Source organism: Pinus tabuliformis, chromosome 1_2 (genome assembly GCF_031772625.1).
Source record: "Pinus tabuliformis cultivar Carrire ecotype Pingquan chromosome 1_2, CPIR1, whole genome shotgun sequence".
Taxonomy (NCBI): Eukaryota; Viridiplantae; Streptophyta; class Pinopsida; order Pinales; family Pinaceae; genus Pinus; species Pinus tabuliformis.
Window position 1 is genome coordinate 658,712,153 of NC_142298.1, and position 23,705 is coordinate 658,735,857.

General features: G+C 35.3%; 2 pseudogenes; both read right to left on the minus strand.

The window, feature by feature from the left end:
- Positions 1-3,277: 3,277 nt before the first annotated feature.
- On the minus strand, positions 3,278-6,046 carry LOC149207398 (glutamate synthase 1 [NADH], chloroplastic-like; annotated as a pseudogene).
- Positions 6,047-6,135: 89 nt separating this feature from the next.
- Positions 6,136-20,899, minus strand: LOC149207399 (glutamate synthase 1 [NADH], chloroplastic-like; annotated as a pseudogene).
- Positions 20,900-23,705: the final 2,806 nt, after the last annotated feature.

Genomic DNA, 23,705 nt, shown 5'->3' on the forward strand with positions numbered 1-23,705 from the left:
ACTCCATGAAATAGTGATGTACAACCCCAATGAATATGATATTGTTTCTATGCAAACAAATGTGTCATGGATAAAGGGTGGGGCCAATCAAATGTATGGGCAGCTCAAATCAAGGGTAGGACTATACCGTATAATGTGAAAAATATAGTACAGGTTGTAAATTATGTGCCCACCATGGTATAAAAGGGTTTTCCTTCACCAAAATAATAATATGATATTTCAACATGTGCCAATACAACCCCAATAATAAATCAAGAGAACAGAGGGGAACGTGCCAAACACTTTCCTCAAATGTGATTCGATCCTTGCTAACATGTGATGACCATAGGAAATATATCAATAAGTTCTAGGGAATCTCAACAAACAAACTCAAATATCACCCCACATAGGTTTCAAAATGTTCCAAGTGATGATTAAAAACATATGAGAATGGGAACATGTGAAGTGTACCCTCCTAACAAATCAACCATTGTTTTATCATCACCCCCATAGCTAGCCCTTGATAGGAAATAGAGCACTTAATGAGTGGTGGAGCCTTCAAGATGTGAGGAATGGATTTATCATGAAAAATAACAAAATGGATATGCATATGGAGTTTTACCTCTTTTTCAGACCAACAATTCATGGGGCAGAGGTCCAAGATAGGGACATGGTGTAGTGTTAGATGGTGTGGGGGTAAGAGTCAAGGGAAGCCTCCTATTACTCAAAATGCATTTAAATTTCGCGGCATCCATTCTAGTAGTGCAGTGATTAGGATGTGCATCTTGGAGGTGGAGATCAAGTTGATATTTTTCATTGAATTTTAATGGCATAAAATATGGAAGATGAACATGCTAAAATGTCTTCCTGTAGGGCTTGGCATAGTTCCTTTGTTGGAGCATCCAAGCATGCACTCTGAGACTTGTTCTTATCATGTTGCCTAATTGTATCTACATGTTTGAATGACTCCTAAAATGAGTCCAAAATTAGGTTTCTTTGGCCAACCTATAGCAGTTGATCAGCTGAAGGTGAGTATTTTATGGGGTTGTAGCACTAGTTGTGCATTGTAGCATTAAGTCTGCCAATATATTATTAAACCATCTTATGAGAGAAAGCATGGAATATTTTGGAATTTCCAAAGAACAACCATTTTATGGTCAAAATTCAAGCCTTAAGGAAGCACATGATGACAATGAACTTGTACATGTGAACAAAACCTCTTACAACAGAAAATGATAGATACAATTTTAGACTCTTTCTAGCCAAACTACTTATAGGAATGAATATTGTTGCACTAGGTGCAGATGGAAAATCGTATAGGCATATGGATTTTTTGGTTAGATATACCTTCTTGGGTTGTATTCACTTTTGCAAAAGGTTGTAATACTATACTTTCAATCTATCAAGGGATGGAGATTCATTATCTCATCTCAAAGCTGAGCAAGCACTGGATGATTTTGCAACTTCAATGGTATACCTAAAAAGGAACATATTTGCCGAGGCTTGTCCAGTTGCATTGTTTGGTGGTTCTTATGTGCAATTTTAGATTCCTAGATGATATTATAATATCCAAAGGGGAGATGGATGCATCACCATTGTAGTTTGAAGGCATTGTACCATCTGGTATATTCCATGATCTTGTTTCCAATGATTTCAGGTAGGAAAATGAGAACTTTTTCAAAATGATATAGGAATCATGGAAGGCAATGGATACTTATGGTGAAAGAGATGAAGTGTTGTAAAAAATCAGGGATAAGTTTCACATGAGAAGTGATTTGAACAATACAAATAAAAATTTCAACATATAGTAACATTGCCATGATGGAATATACATATCTAGCTAGTTTCTCCATGCTATTGTCTACCTACCCAATAAGAGAGGTGTGAAAAAATGATTGACATTTTGGTTTCAGTGGTTGTTATAACTATAAAAGAGAAGAATATGAAATGATTTCAATGTTTATCCTCATGGGAAAAATGGGTGGAATTAGCAGGCTTTCATGGAGATGGTTATACCAATGTCTAGAATTTAGAGAGTAACATTTTCCCACAATTTACTCTCAAGTATCCACATCAAGTCCCTTAACACCATATTTTAATATCCATGAAAATACAATAATAGATTATGGAATATGGATTAAGGAAAAAATATGACTCTATTATGTTCAAGCAATGTGAGAGAGAGGCATCTTGGACCTTGAAAACAAATGTCAATGGAAAATTTTCCACCACCAGAATATTTGCTGCTGCAGTGAAGAAGAAAATTAGTAGCTAAAAATCTCCAATATATACGTGAAAACAATTTTAGGGGAACAAGTAGTGGCTACCACATTTTCATCTTTGTAGGGACATCTCCATTTCACATGGTAGAGTAAAGAAGGCATGATCAAAATATAAAGGCTCTATCTGAAGAATACCCTAAAAGGATCTAGACCTAATCCAAAAATAGATGTCAAAACTCTACTAGCACACTATCTTTTGAGGGGAACCTCGATTCTACCACCAATATATTTGGAGTACTTGGTAAGGAATCAAGATTGTCAATCCCGACTTTCTATGGGAGAAAACATGTGCCAGAACGTTAGAATATCTGCTCAAAGAAAAGGTAACTAAAACTGATAAATTCCCAATTTTGGATTTTATAGCTAATCAATGTTGAACTCATATGATAATTTTTAAACTAAACAACAATACTCACTTGCAATTTCCTTGTACTTTTAAAGGAAGAGAATGATTTCTTAAAACTAGCCATTACTATCCTTTTAACAAAATTTACAACACATGTTTCTATTATGGATTGGAAAAAGTTATTTCATGGATCAATCTAAAGGCCAAAATAGTAAGATGTGTAACCAAAAGGAAACCATTTCCAAGTTTGATAAGGTCTTCCTATCACTCGTCACAACAACATTGCTGAAATCAAGAAAGGATTATGAAATATGTAATTGCAGTAATTTTCAAATTTGTTTGTTGAAGACAAATTCATAGTAACATCATAGCCACTGTACATAGGAAGAAAATGGGATATAAATTTAAAGGATGAAATGTCCACTGGTATTGAAATGTATCGTATAGACCCCTTTTCAATCACAAAGTACTTGGAACAGGCAATTGATGCTTCCAAAAGACCCTCCTTTTTAGTATTAATGAATATCAATGTGAGACACTTGAAGAAAATCATTTGACCTTTGATTCCTTTCAGAACTTCAATAACAAGGCATGTGAGTGGCCTATTTGGCATGTTGTTGTCATTATTTCTGGGACTATGACTTTCTACAAAAAGTTTCCCAGGGGAAAATTATGTTTTGAAAGTAAACATTGGGCGTTTATCATTGCCCTCCACTCTATCTTCAAAAGTTGTGATCAACTGGTCTTCCTTCATCACAAATTTATTTATCATGGTAGTTGCTAGTCTTTGTTAAACAATGGCCCAAATAACAAGTGATTTTCCATGTCTATAGTCACCAATAACAAAAACACCATCAACATTCACTGCAAAATTACCAAAATTGGCTTTGAAATTTGACCTATTATCCCTTTCCATATCAAGCTTCTCTGTAATAATTTGTTAAACCAAATAAAAAACTAAAACTAGAGTGAGGAGGTAAATGGAGGAATTCTAGAAAATATGGTGTGTATGTCCAACATCTTTTAGACACATACTATAAATTTCGAAAGTATGTGTATTCAATGTTATGGATTGGGAAGGCTGCAATATCACTAAATTACTCAATTTTCCAAAGAAAAAACATAGTCGAACAATGAATTTTGTCAACTAAATTCATATTGGACTTGAGTCATTAGATTATTCTTATCAATAAAAATTTGAAGTTTATATCACCTTAGCATCATCTTTGATGCTTAGAATAACATAGCTTACCTGTTCTAGTCCAATAAATCCCATTGCTAAGAAAAAAAAGTTATGCTTCTATAATCTCCTTTGTGCCCTCCATCTCTTTCAACTAGAACTTTCCACTCTCATATTTTTCCCATTTTACGTTGATCACTTCAATCCCTTTCACATTTCCATTATCATCATCTATAAAAAAAAAATTGTCAACACTTCATATGACCTAGGATCTTTACGAAACTTGGTAATAGCTTCCTGGTGGCCATAATCTACTCAGAAAACCTTAGGCCACTACCAAAAAGTGAACAAAGGCCCATAATTATGGAATTGTACTAGCATACAACATGCTACAAAATAATAGATAACAAATTTTTATTTAGATGAAGATGAAAAAAGACAAACCTTAGGCCAAAAATTTGCAAGAGCACAAGAATTACGGGGTTGTGGAAGGAGCTCCAATTTCACAACATCGCTACATTAATGTCTTATAGTTATTGCTATACAATCAGTTCCAATGTCTCCTCCTCCAGTAACAGCCACCCTTTTCCCTTTCACATAAACAAACTCTCCATCATGCAATCCACTGTCCAATAAACTCTTAATATTTGAATGAAGGAACTCCATAACAAAATGTATTCCCATTAATTCACGACCAGGCACATGAAGATCCCTGCAATATATATATCTATATATATATATATATAGGAGTCAAGGCTCGTGTTGTATAGTGTAAATTTAGTGTATATATATATATATATACACTAAATTTACACTATACAACACGAGCCTTGACTCCTATGGGAAAAATCTAAATTGAGATAAAATATAGAAAGTGTACCTTGGTTTTGTTGCACAACATGCCAAAAGCAAAGCATCATTTTTAGCACGAAGGTTCTCCATAGAGAAAGATATTCAAATCCAACGTTTTCATTTATAACAAAATTAACACCTTCCTCTACCGTCACATCAACGTGTCGTTGGATAACATCAAGTTTGTTTTTTTTCATATTAGGAATTCCATGCATCATCAAACCTCCAATTTGATCAACACATTTGTAAACAATGACAGAGTTCCTATGAGCTTTATTAAGTTGATCAACAACACCTAAACTAGTTGTCCCACTGCCCACTGTTGGAACTTTCCTCGTACACCTAATGGACCATCCATATGAATATCTAGTTAACCACATCATAGAAAACAAATATATTATTTTGAAAATGATAAGCATCATAAGAGTAGCATTAAGAATTATAAAGGAAAAACACATACCCTTTCCTCTTCTCAGGTGGATGTGGAACCATCCAACCTTCTTCAAAATATTTATCAACGATGGCACATTTAATACTTTTAATACATACTAGATTTTCAATTATTCCTAGTACACACACGTCTTCACAAGGGACAAGGCATACACATCGAGTGAATTTCAGAAAATTATTTTTTTCCAACAGTTGGTCCAATGGTTCTCACCAATTACCTTAGTGCACTAATTCATTCCACTCAGGTATTTTTTTCCCAAGAGTACATCCATTGTTATCCTATATGGAGAAAAAATTATCACATGTTCAAAATGTAAACAAGTTTCCAATGTATCAAAACAAAAAATATACATGGAGAAGGAATGCAATTAAGAAGCTTTATAATATACAAAAAAGTCAAACACTCAAACAATTAATATAAGTTATAACATAGGATTTTTTAATTGTATAACTACATTATGTTTCACTTTCTATTTTAATAAATAATTAGGGGAAAACAAATGATGTATGGACTATAACCTGATGAAAAATGGGGGTTCCACAATTAATACACCTAGCTGATTCTATCTTCAGTAGTGTCCTTGGAGTTTTTTCGTCAACCACTTATTTCCAATAATTCATCCATGCTGCAACATCTCTATATGCAAGACTCTCACACTCATACATAAGAAAACCATGGTGCTTAACTACATTATCTATTTTTGTAGGTCTTTGTGCCACCACTTTCTCTTCACTTTGTTGAAAAATAGATCAAAATGTTAGCCCCATGACCAAGCCATCACACTCAGCATTTATCCAAATTAATATTTGATGATGATGTCAAATCATTTAAAAGAGTCAAGGATTTAATATGATGGAGTTATATTTGATGATGATATACATGGTATGCAATTCAAATAAAAAATAAACAAAAAATGAGTTGAACTACATGAAAAAGTACCTTGTAAGCCTTGTCATTTTTTTTTATGTTGGTTTGAAGAAACTTTTTCCATCCTCTTCAACTCCTCTAAGGCATATTTCTTCATCAAGTCAGCCTACCCTACTTCCTACACAGTATTCCTAGCCTTCATTTCTTGCAAAACTCTTTTATAGTATCGTGGGAATACTTTCACGAACGTTGGGAGGAAACATTCAAATTCAACAAGGACTTCTCTTGCCAACTAACTATTAGAGTGATGCCAGTGTTGTTCTATCATCATCTTCAGTGTCATGACATCAGCTTCCTATTCAAAATTTCCAAGTTCTACCAACTTGAGGTTGCATCTTGAATCAAATTTTCCATCAACATTAACAGCATAGGAAATACCTCCACTCATTCTAGCTATAAAATTCCTCGTAGTGTCTCCAAAAATGACCACAATTCCACCAACCATGTATTCACATCCATGATCTCCTACTCCTTCAAACACTTCTTTTGCACCTTCATTCCTCACAAAAAAACCCTATGCTTCCATACCAGTGAAGTACACTTCTCAACTTGTTTCCCCATATAGAGAAACATTCCAATGACAATGTTTTCTTTAGGACCAAACTAGATTCTTCTATGAGGGTAAACCATGATCTTGCCTCCTGATAAACCCTTACAAACATAATCATTTATGTCCCCTTCCAACTCTAGGGTAACACCTGAACAAAGGAATGCCCCAAGGCTCTAACCTGCATTGCCTGTTATTTTACATGAATCGTGTTTGTGGGCAAACCCATCATATTTTATAAATTTTTGTAAAGTCATGGCTAACCATTATACAAAAATATCTATTGAAATTTATTATGGACATCTCCATGTAAGCAAGTATACCTTTCTCTAGAGTTTCCTTTGAAGCCTTGATCAGCTCTTGGTCCAAGGCCATATTCAAACCATAATCTTGAGCTTGAACACAATATTGAGCAACTTATAGGTGAATCTTTGTTGCAGGCTGAAGTAGAAAACAAATATCAATATTTTCAATCTTCTCATTACTGTCTATAACATCATTATCCATATCTAGCATATTTTCACTACCCAACATCTCCTTTACTATTTTGAAACCCATATCGAACATACATTCACAAACCTCTTTGGCAAGCATGAAGAAGAAATTAATGACATGTTCTAGTTCTCCTACAAATCTTCCCTTAAAATAGGGTCCTGAGTAGTAATACTAGCTAGACATGTGCTTTTATGATGTTTGTGCATCATGATGCAACCCAAACTAATAAGGGGTGATGTACTAAATGAAACTCTTTTGCACCAAGGAGAGTAGTTGCGACAACATATCTTCATGTTTTTAGTTGACCATCTATTTGTATAACTGTATGACCATACAATTCATTAGCCACCAGTGTCTGATGAGACTCCACTAGTGCAAGTTCCCATGGTAGCCCAACATTTTTTGTTCTTGTCTAGCAAGATGCTCCGACACCACCATCACGTCCTAAATAAATACATGGTTTGAATGGGCCTTTAATACACCACTTTCTATCACTCCATCTCTAGCTTCAAAGACTAGTGTTATGCTGATTCTAGCATCTAGATTAGGATTCTATAGAAAAATCCATCAAAATAGTTGGATATGGCTTTCTCACCTTCTAGCACTGCAAACTTCATATTTTGAAAATGAAACCTTACAACATGTAAAGGTCCCTAGCATTTTTTTGAAAAGAAGGCAGATGTTTTTGATGAAATTTGGTTGACAACCCTTTTAGGAGATGTACATTTCATTGTTCGGGCTAACAAACATTGGAAATTGTGTGTGGTTCAAGAAAAGTGGGATTGCGAAGAAAGATAATACTCAAAGAAACCTCCAGATTCCATACCATTTAGATAAAATTTGTGCCTGTGCATTTCATGTCAAGAAAAAATTGGCCTTACTAGTGATTTAAGCCTAAATTATGAAATTCATTTTGCATGGATTAGTTGATAGAACTGCATATAAAGTTCAGGAACAAATCCTTCTAATCTTCAATTGGAATGCAAAACCCATATCCTTTTAGGATATCCCAAGGCATGCTAAATTCTTAAACCATTGTAAGAATTGAATAAAAACAAAATAACACATAACAAAACGATGTGTATAAGTTCTTTAAAAATAAAAACCAAAATTCTTCAAGTCTAATCTCTATAATTACCTTAATATCATAAATAAGTTGTGCAAGATATTCAATATAATAAATATCATGATGTGGAGGGCTAATAAGCCCCACATTGATATTGAATTTCTTGTAACTGCAATATCACCAATGACTTTATGGCCATCAAGTTCACCACCCTCGCAAATATTTTCACCTTGTAGAGGAACATTTAAAATAAATGTTAATAGAAAATATCCAGTGTAATGTAGGAAGGAGCCTTCACATGCATACCTAAAAGTATACCATGCACAAAAAATAATAAGCCTAACAACATGTATTGGAAATAAGTGCAAATCATGATGCTATCTCAGAAGATGTGCTCTCCCAAACTGCCACCAGTATCATCAATAAATTACCTTCTATAGACTCCTTGAAAAGAAAATTCCATACCTAAGCCATCTTAATCTGAATTTCATCTACATTAGTAAGATAGACACTAGAAACACCAAACCACCCACTTGCAACTTGTTTGATTTCACTTCTTTTAGGATTCACCGATCCATCAAGGAGTTGTCCTAACCACAATGGATTCTCTCCTCCTTCACCTGAGGCACATAAAACCAAGGCAGAAATAAATATTAATACTGATGGTGCATGAAAGAAATCAGTCTAAGGTATCTTTTAGTGTCTTGTTTTCATAAGTAAGAACACATGTAGGATTATTGATTATTATTAGTTGTTGGAATTTTTTTTCTTATCCTTATGTTGTTCCAAAAGATAGATGAATATGGAGACCTATATTATATTTTGCTTTAATTTTATTGATTGCAATAGCCAAAGTTGTATGAACCTCTAGTGAAAATAAACCATAACAAACAACAATTGTGCAAAATCACTTCATAATATCACTAATCCCAAAGAAATCTTCCTATCTGGTACTTAAATCTAAGCATCCCTCTCAAATTGCAGTGTTTGTTTAAATCCTGAATTATTTTATAGTATTTCTAATACACTACGACACTATTTTTGTGAGCTTATTCTTAAAGATTTACAATGGCCCATGGGTCATTTAAATGCACTTCACTATCTTTACACTAGCGGTGGTCTCTAGGATTGGGAAAAGCATGTGCATCAACATTCCCTTTGGGTAAAATATGACTAGGAAATGCCAAATTATGTAAGCAGAGTGTATCTTGAGCAAGAATATCAAATGTTTCTCCCTCCAGTCAACTTGGTTTTCCCTAAAGCACCTTTGAACAAATTTTGATGAAAGTCCAAGTTCCTTGAAAATTTAAGCACCTTTGTTAGATGCCAAAGTAGAAATTCCCATCTTTTCTAAAACCTTCAACATGCCATATTTACTTGTTTTGATGTATTTCTAAACCAAATCTTTGTTAGTATGTAAGTTTCCATTCTTCTTTGATAGGATTTTTCCATCAACTATAGTCTCCATATAACTTCAATTTCTATGTAGGGGCATATAACATCTCCTCCATACCCTACTAGCATGGAAAAATGATGCACTTTTCGTGGCTCCCCTAACTCTATAACCAACCCAATTTGAGTTTTCTCTAACCCTGAGACAAGATGGTGATGCGCAACACCAACAACTAACAAAGAGCTAACAAGGACCTACTTGGATGATCTAGTTGTAAAAGTCAAGATTTGTTTAGTGACACTTTCATCCTTATTGGGGTTAGGAAAACTTAGCCACTATCTATATAAGAGAAAATATTGTATACAAATAACAATGATTAAAGTATATTTTGGCTATTAGAATAACCATAAGAGACAAGCTAAGGAGGTAAAGGCATTTATAGTACCCACCTCTATTTGATAACACTATTAATTTGTAACCTTCACGAATTGCATGGCAAGTCTTCAAGCATATCCTATCCAAGTTCTCCTCCAATCCTCTAGAGCCATGCTCTTTTGGAAATGTGATATCAAGCACTTTGGTATGCCAATCTTGGTAATTCATTTTAATATTGCTTATGTTTCCTCAATGGAAAGAATAGGACCTTTAAGAGAAAGTCGATGGAGCTACTTCTGACTAGTTTTTGTGAGATCCCCTTCTAGAGCAATCACACATTCCATTGAGATGAAACTTTCTTCATGAACTAGAAGAATAGGAGGGTTTATTACTTAAGCAAACATATGCTTGAATACTCAAATATTATTTTTGGTATATTTGAAATCATAGCTAAAGGTGTATCATTCCCCATGGAACCAAGAGATTACGTTCCATATTTTTCCATAGGAAGCAACAACATTTCCAAAGCCTTCGCTTATTCCTGGATATTGAAATTCATATTTAAACAAATGGCTCATAAAACATGAAAACATAAATTCAAAAATAAGTAATAGCATATTTACATGCAAATCACTTACCCATAAGCCTTCAATGGTAACAAAAAGCTCTATTCCCATGTTTTCCATTGTATCATCCAAATCATCAACCTGTAAACCAATATAGTCAATAATCTATGGAAAGTTTATAGTTCACATCCAAGGCACCTAAGTTATATTGAGAGTTCATAAATCACCTTTACTAATCCAATAAATTGTTCATACACTTTATGCTTCTAGAAAAAAAATAGACAATATATTTGAGGGTAATCTTCTATCTCTTTATCCATTATGCATAGGGACATGACATGGAATATTTTTAGGTATTTTTTAAGGACTCATCATCCACAATACCATGTTCTTCAAAATCCACAAGTAGCATCATGCCAAGATTAAGCCTTCCGTTTTGGAAAATATCCTCAGGTGGAATGTCTACAACACCTACTTCACTCCAATGATAACTCGCCCATTCTAGGCTACATACAAATGGCTAGTAAGTAGTCCATTACATTCTAGAGTTGCTCCGAGATAACGACTATCAATGAATGCAATGTTTGAACATAATAGCAAGATTTATAGGGTTATTATTTATGTGATTGAAACTTGAAAAGCATGTCCCCATTAAAATAATTTTTTTTATTTATTAATGAGAATAACTTGTATGCAATAGTATTGGAAGGTTTACGTGTAATATTTATTGAAATGTTGGTCTTGAAAGGCCTTATTGACTTGCTCCTAACTACAAGTTTAATCCTCCTTAGCCAATTAAGGTTGTGTCAGTGAATATTTTCTGGGTTGATTGTGACATAACAAGAAATCCATTGCCTTGGAAAATTGTAGATGACTAGAATAAAAAATGATACTAGGCAATTATAAACCTCTCTTCTTAGTTCATCACCTCAAATTATGTTTTCTAGCGATTTTCTGGAAATATCCATATTCGTTATAGTTTCATATCAATTTTTTAATTATGTAGACTGAAAGTCACATTATTAGAAAAGAATGACTATTGAAAACACCATATTGGGTTTCAATGGTTTAAATACTGAGATATAATTATTTAGACTACAAGTAAGCTAGGTGTGGGGGGTGATTTTCAGATTTATTTAATTAAGTAGTTAAATACCAACACTTTAAATTTCATTGTAGGTTTTTATTATTTAATTAAATTCTTTATATATGCAATTGGAGTTTTGATATCAATGTCCCCTAGTAACCAAAATAGGTTAATGGGACCGTAATATCTTTGGTAGACTTTAAAGGGAAAATAAAAGAAAATAAACAAGCAAGCCCAAATGATGCCCCGAAAGAAATCAGTAGAGAACCGTTCAAGTCTAATTGAAACCTACAAAGAGAGCCATAGATATTTCGGAATAGTTAAGGGAACGAAAAATAAAGAGGTCAGAAACCCAGTTCCTAAGGAAAAATCATCTGGTAAATCTGTGATGTATATTGCGACCTTAAGTTTGTTATGATCCAGGGGTTCTCAGAGCACACAGGGACATTCTACTTATTTTTATCAAAATTCTACTTATAGAATAGTCTATTCAATGTCTATCTTGTATATTCAACACAATTGCAACTTTTCAACATGAGTTACAAGAAATAGTAAAGATCTTGGGTTCAAATAGATGAGAGAAATGTTTAAACCGAATGGAAGACATGAGTGACTGTCAGGCTAAGAAACAAAAACTGTGTAACAAATAAAAATGATCTACTTCTATTTTTACAGCTTGAAGTGAAGGACTTTAGAGTTAATCATGCATATACCATGGATTTGAGAAAATAGGCTTCCATTGGGATAGTGATAATAGACAAGAATATTCTCCTTGGCTTGCAAATAAGCTCACAGAGAATCTATATTTTGGTGTCAAAGGTTACCCACCATATTCACATGCCTCTCAAATTCATGCCTAGTCATCTTGTTAGAATTATTGAATCTCTTCACAGTTACAATCATTTTTTTCTCCATCAAAACCTTATAAGTTGTCCCTAGCCTTATAAATACTCCAAAGATTTGTGTTCTATGTCCTCTCCATAAATCAAGCAATTTTCACTCCTGCTATCATTATAAGAATGAGAATTAAAATGGTTGAGCGATTTTTGAAATATTTTGTTGCAGACAACCATGCCTCATTATGAGGATGAAAAAAGTAACAAAATTTTTGAATAATTTAGTTCAACCTTTCTATGGCTCAAGAGATTTGAGAAACTCTAGCAGGGCCCTATTAATCTTAAGAAGAAATAAATTCTATTTGTAACCTCACCAATCTTAGCCATTGTTCCAGATTTATAAGATAGGATTAGGCCCCATGATATTCCATATCTGGAAGGGTCCATCATCCAAATCTAATAATTGTATCCTATATCAAAGCCTATCTGAATTTATGCAAGCAAGAGTAACTTGTATGCAATGGTGTTAAAAGGTTTACATGCAATCCTTATTGAAAGGTCTACTCTTCAAAAGGTTGGCCTTGAATGGCCTTACTGGCTTGCTCCTAACTAGAAGTTTAATCCTCCTTATCGAGTTACGGTTGCACAGGTGAAGAATTTATGGGTTGATTGTGACATAACAAGTAGTCCATTTTCTTGTGGAATTCAAGGTTCTTAGAATAGACAACCATACTGGGCCATTATAAACCCCTCTTCTTAGTTCATCACCTCAAATTATGTTTTCTGGTGATTTTTTGGAAACATCCATATTCTTTTTCGTTTCATATCATGTTAAGTAACTAGCTCACAAAATAGAAGAAAAGATAGTTTGACAACTTCAAAATTAGCCTCTTTGAGGGGTAAACATCCTTTACATTACACACATGAATAATTATTCGATGATACAAATGAAAAAACCTCCTTTCTAGATTCTAAGGGGTCACAATATAATCAAAGCTGACATAACAATAATAATATAAGTGCACAACAATAACAATAGTGGGCTTCCATGGGGCACAATAATAACAATATGCGGACGATAGGGGTACAAAAATAACAATAAGGGCTACAATGACAATAGTAATGGGGGAATAACTAGTATTATAGGGACCTAACATGCCTCTCTCCTTCAAAAAAGTGTTTTCCTCAACGCTTGAGTAGTTTTGGATGCTTCTGTATAAAATTCTCACCCTCCCATGTGGAATCTTTAGTGGGTAAGTTCTTCCACTTGATGAGATACTCTGAAATTGATTGATTTCGTAGCTATTGAGTTCTTGTTTCTGTCACTGCTTCAGGGTCCAAAATTATTTTCCTTCGTCATCAAGTTTTGGCAATATTGTTTGAACTAGAAGTTTGTCACCTAAAACCTTCTTTAAGCATGAAACATGGAAAATTGGGTGCACTCGGGAAGCTGCAGGAAGCTCCAATTTGTATACCATAGTACCAATCTTTTGCAACACCTTGTACGAACCATAATACTTTGGTGATAATTTATTATCCTTCTTAGCTTACTTGAGGGACATTTTCTTATATGGTTGTATCCGTAGGAATCCCAGTCACATACATCAAAAACTATTTCGCTGCAATGTTGATCTGCCTGTTGTTTCATTCTATTCTGCACAAAAATGAGGTTATCCTTTAAGAGTTGGAGAACTTATTGTTGATGCTCGATGTGATCTTCCACTGCTTGAACCTTAGAATTTTCTCTTAAGTATGATGTGATGGATGGTGGATGATATCCATAAAGTGCCATAAATGGGGTCATTTTTGCTGCAGTATGGAAGGAAGTGTTATACCACCATTCAACCAGAGGCAACCATTTGACCCATTGTATCTGTTTATCAGATACAAAGCATCGGAGATATCCTTCCAAACATTTTTTCACTATCTTACTTTTCCCATCAGAATGAGGATGATAAGATGAGATATGAGCTAACTAAGTACCAAGACAAGAAAATAATTTTGTCCAAAAATTTCCAATGAAAATGGGATCTCTATGACATACAATAATCTTGGGGTTTCCATTTAGCTTTTGAATTTTTTCCATAAATGAAGTAGAAACTGTATTGGATTTAAGTTGATTCTATAATGCACAAGTGTGCATACTTGGTAAGTCTATCAACTGCCACCATGATGACGCTCTTTCCTTCGGACTTGGGTAAGTCTGTGATAAAATCCATTGAAACCTCCTCCCAACATTGGCTTGGAATGGATAAAGGTTGTAATAGACTTGGGGTCTTAATTGTTCCAAATTTATTTTGTTGGAAAACCAAACATTCTGCCACAAACATTTGAATATCCAATTTAAGGCCATCCCAAAAAAATCCTTCTTAACCCTCTGGTAAGTTTTTAAAAATCTTGAGTTCCCTCCTAAGGGAGAGGTGTACGATTCCATAAGGTCTTTTGTTTGAGTTGGGAATTCATACATAGGTATAAGCAATATTTGTACCATAATGAACCGTTTTTCCAGCTAAATGTATCAAATTTACTGGGATCTTGTTGTATCTTTTGAATGAGTTCCCAAACTTCTTCATCATTATTCCATTCATCCCTTGCTTCATTTATCCAATTTGGTTGGATAATAGAAATGGCGCAAAAAAAATGCTTCCACATCCTCATCGTTTCTTGAGAGTTCATCTGCCACAACATTTTTCTTCCCCTGTTTGTAGATGATTTCAAAGTCATACCCCAACAACTTTGTAACCCATTTTTGCTGGTCTTCTGAAGATAATCTTGTTCTAAAATGTATTTAAGACTATCATGATCTATTTTTACCTTGAAGTGTCTTCCCATTAGGTAGGGTCGCCATTTCTTAAGTGCATGTAGTATTGCCAACATTTCCTTCTCATAAATAGCTTTGTGTAAATACTTTCCTTTGATTGGACAACTTTCAAAAGCAATGGGTCTTTATTCTTCCATTAAAGCAGCACCAATTCCATTTCCTAAGGCATCACATTCCACAATAAAGGTTTTTGTGAAGTCTGGCGTAGCTAAGACTGTTGCTTGGCACATTGACTCTTTAAGATGTTCAAAAGCCTTTGTTGATTCTGGAGTCCATGAAAATGCATGTTTCTTCAATAATGTTGTTAGAGGTGTTGCTATTCACCCATAATTCTTAAAAAACTTGCAATAATACCCGGTCAACCCGAGAAATCCTCACAAATGTTTTATGGATGTGGGGATTTTCCATTCCTTAATGGATTTTTTTTTCTAAGGTCTACCTTCACACCTTCATGAGATACAATATGACCTAGATATTCCACCTCTTGTACTCCAAAGAAATAGTTGGAGCTTTTTGCATATAATTGTTTCTCCTCCAATAGTTTGAGCACCCTGTCAACATGTTGAACATGATCCTTCCGATACTTGTTGTACATTAATATATCATCAAAAAATACTAACTCAAATTTTCTAAGGAAGGGTTTGAAAATGGAATTCATCAAACCTTAAAATGTAGAAGGTGAATTGATAAGGACAAAAGGCATGAACAAAAATTCATAATGACCCTCATGCATTCTAAATGTTTTTTTTTAAATGTCTTCAGTCTTCATTATGATTTGATGATATCTTGAACAAAGATCCAACTTGGTGAAGTAAATTGATCCATGCAATTCATCAAATAATTCATCAATGACAGGAATGGGAAATTTATCTATAATAGTGAGCTTTTTGAGCTCCATATAATCTAGGAACATGCACCATGACCCATCCTTCTTGTGCACCAATACTACTAGAATTGAGAAAGAACTTTGACTAGTTTGAATTATACCAGCCTCTATCATTTCTGCAACCATGCATTAAATTTCACTCTTTTGGGCATAGGGATATCTATAAGGCCTAATATTTGGAGGAACACTTCCTGGAATCAAATGAATAACATGATCATGATCACAAATTGGTGGGAGGCCTTTGGGAGTCTCAAATACCTTGGAATTATTTTCCAAGAATTTTTGGAGATCTGGAGAAATAGATGATTTCAATGTGGGAACCTCTAGCGAACATAATTGTCCAATTATGCCTCATTGTTCTTTATTTAGAAGCCTTTTCATTTTTTTAGAGCTTATTATCTTTCCCGGTTTCCCTATGATGCCCCTTAATTCAACTTCCTTTCCTTCCAAATAAAATTTCATGAAAAGTTCTTGAAAATTAAAAGCTATTGTACCCAAGGATTGTAGCCATTGGACTCCTAGTACAACATCAACACCACCCATTGGGATGGAAAGAATTGGGCTATTCAATACATATTCTCCCATGGATAGCTTGATATTATGGCACTTTCTAGAGCAATTTATGGTTCCTCCACTTGCAACCATCACTTGACACTTTGGTGCTGGATATAGGAAGCAGTTCAATTCCTTGGCTATCTTACAATGAATACAATTATGGGTACTTCCCAAATCAATTAAGACTATTACCTTTTTCTTCTTGATATGTCTTTCTATCTTGATAGTTTGAGGGGTGGTAATCCCAGCAAATGCATTACAAGATATGGTCAGATTCATTTCTTCTTTCTCTAGGGTTTGTTCTTGGTGTATATCCTCTTCTTTTGACATTTCTTTTTCCTTTTCTTCCTCGTCTTCACAATCTATGTAAAATAATATCTTCTCATCACACTTATGACATTTAGTGTATCTTCTATCACAGCTATCACAAATCCCTTTTTGATGTAGGGTTACTCCTGCTTACACCCACAATATGCATGTAGAATGCATTCACACATTTGTCCCAGGTATTTAACTCTCAAAGGAGTTAAATCTTCAACCATCAATGGTTAAGGCCCTATTCATCAGTTCCTTTATATCAGAACTCAATCACCCTACTTAAGCCTCCTATCGGGACGATTTATAACCTCATAACCTTCATTATCCCTTTTATTAAAGCCTTCCTCAAATCTCTCTTATCGGGATTGTTAAAACCCTTCGTAACCTTTATACAACCCTTTAAGCCCGCATATATATAACCTTTCCCTTTGCTAACCTTGGTTAATATATAATTATCATATCAAAGCTTCTATCGACGATCTTTTCCTTTATAAACCATTTACAAAGGAAAAACCCCGCAAACATACCTTTTGCCTTTCTATGGCCTCTACACACTTTCCGAGGTTAACTTTATCGCAATCGGGGTATCGCTTCTCCGCGGCACACATCATACTCCTTCTATTTTCTCGACATGTGACTATATCATTTTCTGGAATACACCGAAAAACAAAGGAAAACCCGCTTTGAACCCTTGAGCTAGACTTCAAAAGTTATAAGCCCACGTTCAAAAATATTGTTGGGTCCGCTCCTTCCAAGCCTTCTATTGAGCTACTCCGATCTCCAGCTTCTCTGATTGTCGATACCTTTTACCTCCGATCGCTGACACCTTTGATCTCCGCTTATTGGCTATTGGCACATCTCTTCATCGCAATATCGTAAGTCAGAGGTTTTCAAGGCCCGATGCTAAAACACATAAAAGCTTCGATGCGATCAGGCTCTCAGACCCGATGGGATTATAAATCTGCCTTTATAAAATTTTGGATTTGGTTATGTCATAATATCAGAGTTCGGCAGTCCAATAGGCTCGATTCCTCTCCACTGAAATGATGCGATGCAATAGTGTTTCACCAATGAGACTTAATCCTAGCTGTTGATCTTAAAGATCCAACGGTTGTTGTGAAACCATACTTCACTTCTCCGTTCGATTTGTTTACTTAGATTTTACGGTGTTTTCAGTGGTTGCGATGGTTCCCAGGTTTCTTCAAAATGTTCTAGACGTTCGCTATTCCACTAAATTCTGCTTGCAGCCCTATCACAGAACCTACGAATTCATAGTTTACATGTAATTCAATCATTCGATATTCGTTCACACACTTACAAAGTTCCAGAATGAACCTCTATATATATAAATATGAACAACTGATTACAATCGAGACTTCTCTGTCTCTCACAGGCCTATTCTTCAATATCGTGGTCTCATTCTCTACTCTGCCCATAGGCTTACATTTATATCAGAAAGCTCTATTTAACTAATTCTAGTTCCATTCCTAAATCTATTGAACTGACTCCTAAATCCTCTCTGTCCTCTATATCCACTTCTAATCTCCATTTAATTACTAAGAGCTCTCCTTAGTTCCTCAAATCAGGGAACTGTTTTAAGAGTCCTAATTGACTTTTAACTCTTTTGTCATTAATAACCACTCATGTCTCTTTTATTTGAGAGAATTTACAAACCATCTCACATTATCTAATTAATTCCAATTCTATTCACTCAAAAGCATAAATATTACATTAATTCATCACTTAGGAATCCAACTTCCTTAAAGTACATGACCCCCTATATCTACTTAATTACAATTATTTTATCTTGGGTTGAATGCTCCTGCATCAGACTCCCAAAGTAGAAAATATTCATGATCTCTTGATCATGCGTTTTCTGATCTTTGTCTTCCTGGATCCCATACTTTGTTTTGTAATTGTTCAAATTCTTTGCTTGTTTGTTGTTGCTGCATGTCTACTATCTTTTGTTTCATCTTCCTTTCCTTGTCAATCAGGTTCAAGTTCTGATTGATCATCCTTCCTGCTGCTATCATTTTCCTCCATATGGACTGCTTCATCATTAACTGCCATAACTCTTCAATATCCATCTCTAGTATATCTTTGGGCTGGTCCGTATTCTTCCATTCACTGTTACCTCTTTCTCTTTTCTTTAGGTTGTTGCTATTGTCCACTAACTCTTCAAATTGTTATTTGTTTTCCTCTCTTTGAAGTTGTTAGATTCTTACTTTTTCTTCTACTTTTGCTCTTGCTCCAACTTTTTTTGCCCTAGTTATTGTTGTAGTTACTGTTCTAGGTACCACTGTAGACATTGCTTCCAGCCAAACTTCCTAAATATATTTAAGGATATGTCCCTCTACAACATCTAATTTCTGCATTGAATTCTGACTTTCCAGCATTCTCTCCAACAATTGAACATTTCTGTTCCATGGATTAAATTCTTCCACGGAATCTTCTTCCTTCATTTTTATTTGGCTGCTCAATATTGCCAAATTTCCTCCAGCATCTGCAACTAAACCTGCATTCTCAAAACATTTGTTAAAATAAAAAACATAAGGCTTCTGTGCCTCATTTTCCTTTGGAGACAATTCAGTTTGCTACTCTGTTTTGTCCTCCTCTATCAGCATTTTAGTATGCTGATTTGAATTCTCAAAAGAATTCATAAGACTGTCAATTAGCTCTCCTCCGCATCATCTATTTCAATGATTCCTCCATGCTTTTGTTCATAGTAGTGAATTTCTTCTTCCTTAGCCTGCTGCTGGTTAACTCTTCTTTGAAATCGTTTGATTGTTATTGCCTCCCTTTCATCCTTACCCTCTTTTTTTAAGAACCTCCATATCATCTTCAAAAAATCTCTGTCCCTCCCCAATGACATTCATTTGATCATTTATTTGGCACAACATTTCTTCAGTCTTGATTGGAATAAGACTTCCATCCTCCTCCTCTATGACAGTTCTAACATTCTGCTGCCTACTCCTAGGTGACTCTTCTATCTCCTTCTGGCTCTAAGATCTTGCCATCTCAGCCTTGATCTGAACAGATTTTAGATTCTGCTCCTTCTCCCTAACAAACTCTAAAGTTTGTTCATTCTCCTGTGATGTACTTGCAATCATCCACAAATTATTAATTTTAAAATCATAAGACTTTTCGGTCTTACCTGACTCTTTACTCATCACATTTCCTTGCTGCTTGGAATCTTCTACGTGATTCAACTCCTCAAGCTCAACTTCATCTCCTTGCTTCACAAGGAATGGTTCTTGTCTTGTAAGAGCTCCAATTATTTATTTGTCAATGAGTTCTTTCTACTCTAACAACTCAATACTTTCCTCATTTGAGAGATCTTCTTCATCATACTCTATTGCTCTACTATACCTTTTATCCCCTAAAACACATGCTCCTCATACTTCAATTTAAGAGATCTATTCAGCCTCACTTCAGAGTATTCATCTTCTATAAGATACTCCTCCATGCTTTCGATAGCTTTACATGACTGTCTATCCTCTCCTATGCATCCTGCAAGCACAACCAAACTATTAGGTTAAAAAACACAAGGCTTGATGGTCTTATACATCAACTCTTCATCTTCTCCCTATTCTGGTTCAAAAATGGACTCTTCCATTTCCAACTCAACTTCCTTGAGTTTTTCCCTCAGCCACTTTACTTGCTTTTTTTGTAGCCCTCTCTGCATCTCATGCCACTCTATTGGCTTCTTCCTTAATACCCAACCTTGTCTCTGGTTTTCTTTTAGCTGCATTGTTAACACACCAAGTTCTTTTCTTATCTTAGCCAACTCCTTGTCAATCTCCTCTTGACTCAGTCTCTTTCCATCTACTTTGGCATTCTTCTTCTCATATCTTCTATTGTAGCTTCTCTCTAAAACTTTGCTATGACTTTTAGTACTCATCTTCTTCTCCTCTTCCTTCATGAGCTCCTTACTCATTTGTAATAAGCCTCTGCAACAGCTAGTCCTCCTCGCTGTAATCCTACCTCACTAAGTTCTCCTCACTCAGTCTTTTGGTAAGCATAGGTCCTTTGTCTGGAACCTCCTCTTGAGCAATACCTTTGCTCCTTCTAGGCTTCTGCAATCTTTTACTCTCTCTTGAGAATACTTCAGTTGTCCTCTCTCTGTCCAACCTCTTGTTGGATTCTTCAGGTTCACTGCCACTTCTCCTTCAAAGTGTTTTCCTTACTTTGCCTTCAAGAACACATCTAGTTCTCCTCTGACAACTTCTCTTGCTATCCTTTGCTGAGATGTTTCATTTGCAACCACAATCTTCGCTTTCTGTTTGAAACAAAACACACTATCTTACCTCCAAGATTTGTGTATGATCATGTTCTCCCATTCTTCTGCACTTGAATGGATTGTCCTCTGTTTGGTCTCCAAGTCCTCTTTCCTTCAGAACTTGTACTAAGAAATATTTCTCTCACTTTTCTTCAAGGAATCCTATGTTCCTGTCTACTCCAAGCCTCTACTGGAACTGCTACAATATCCCAAGAACTTCAAAAGTTCCCCTACAATTTTCTGTTGTAGCCTCTATCATTCATCAATTAACTTATGCACAGTACCTTCTTCTCTGTGCAAAATCCTTTTCATAGGAAATCTTTCCCCGCTCTGATTACAATTCTGCTCTGATACCAAATGACGCAGGGTTAGCCCCGCTTACATCCATAGTATGCATATAAAATGCATCTACACATTTGTCCCAGGTATTTAACTCTCAAAGGAGTTAAATCTTCAACCATCAATGGTTAAGGCCCTATTCATCAGTTCCTTTATATCAGAACTCAATCACCCTGCTTAAACCTCCTATCGGGACTATTTACCTCCTCATAACCTTCATTATCCCTTTTATTAAAGCCTTCCTCAAATCTCTCTTATCGGGATTGTTAAAACCCTTCGTAACCTTTATACAACCCTTTAAGCCCGCATATATATAACCTTTCCCTTTGCTAACCTTGGTTAATATATAATTATCGTATAAAAGCTTCTATCAATGCTCTTTTCCTTTACAAACCATTTACAAAGGAAAAACCCTGCAAACATACCTTTTGCCTTTGTATGGCCTCTGCACACTTTCTGAGGTTAACTTTATCGCAATCGGGGTATCGCTTCTCCGCGGCACACAGCATACTCCTTCTGCTTCCCCGATATGCGATTATATCATTTTTCGGAATACACCAGAAAACAAAGGAAAACCCGCTTCGAACCCTTGAGCCGGACTTCAAAAGTTATAAGCCTGTGTTCACAAATATCGTCGGGTCCACTCCTTCCAAGCCTTTTGTTGCGCTACTCTGATCTCCGCCTTCTCCGATTACAAATACCTTTTACCTTTGATCGCCAACACCTTTGATCTTCGCTTATTGGCTATCGACACATCTCTTCATCGCAATATCGCAAGTCAGAGGTTTTCAAGGCCTGATGCTAAAACACTTAAAAGCTCCAATGCGATCAGGCTCTTGGACCCGATAGGATTATAAATCTGCCTTTATAAAATTTTAGATCCGGTTATGTCGTAATATTGGAGTTCAGCAGTTCAATAGGCCGCATTCCTTTGCACTGAAATGATGTGATGCGATAGTGTTTCACCGATGCAACTTAATCCTGGCCGTTGATCTTAATGATCCAACGGCTGTTATGTAACCATACTTCACTTGTCTATTCGACTTGTTTACTTAGATTTTACGTTGTTTTCAATGGTTGTGATGGTTCCTCGGTTTCTTCAAAAGGTTCTGGACCTTCGCCATTCCATTGAATTCTGCCTCCAACCCTATCACAGAACTTACGAATTCATTGTTTACATGTAATTCAATCATTCGATATTCATTCACACACTTACACAGTTCCCGAATGAACCTCTATATATATAAATATGAAAAACTGATTACAATTGAGACTTCTCTATCTCTCATAGCCCCGTTCTTCAATATCGTGGCCTCCTTCTCTACTCTGCCAATAGGCTTACATTTATATCAGAAAGCTCTATTTAACTAATTTTGGTTCCATTCCTAAATCTATTGAACTGACTCCTAAATCCTCTCTATCCTCTATATCCACTTCTAATCTCCATTTATTCCTAAGAGCTCTCCTTAGTTCCTCGAATCAAGGAATTGTTTTAAGTGTCCTAATTGACTTTTAACTCTTTTGTCATTAATAACCACTCATGTTCTCATTTATTTGAGATCATTTACAAAACATCTCACATTATCTAATTAATTCCTATTCTTTGCACTAAAAAGCCTAAATATTACATTAATTCATCACTTAGGAATCCAACTTCCTTAAAATACATTACCCCCTATGTCTACTTAATTACAGTGATTTTCTCTTGGGTTGAATGCGCCTGCATCACTTTTGCTCTCTTTTCTTCCAATTGTTGTGGTGTCAACCTTGTAGGTTGTGGAAGGCTAGTGGCAACAACACTTCCATGTTTATAGTTGTGAGTGATAGGCTTCCTTGTTGTGATAATTTTTCTTTCCATTTTTCTTGCCAACCTGAATGCCTTCTCCAATGAATCAGGTTCCCAAAGGCAAACCTCATGTTGGATGTTATCCTTTAAATTCCCTATGAACACATCAATCCTATGATCCTCTAGAATATATTTTACCCTTATATTCAATTTTTGGAAGTCCTGAATGTGCTCCATCATTGAACCCTTTTGTTTGAGATTTATCAATTGGCTAAAAAAAGTGTTGTTTTTTGTATCCTCATAATGTGCTATCATTTCTTCCATAAAAATTTCCCAAGT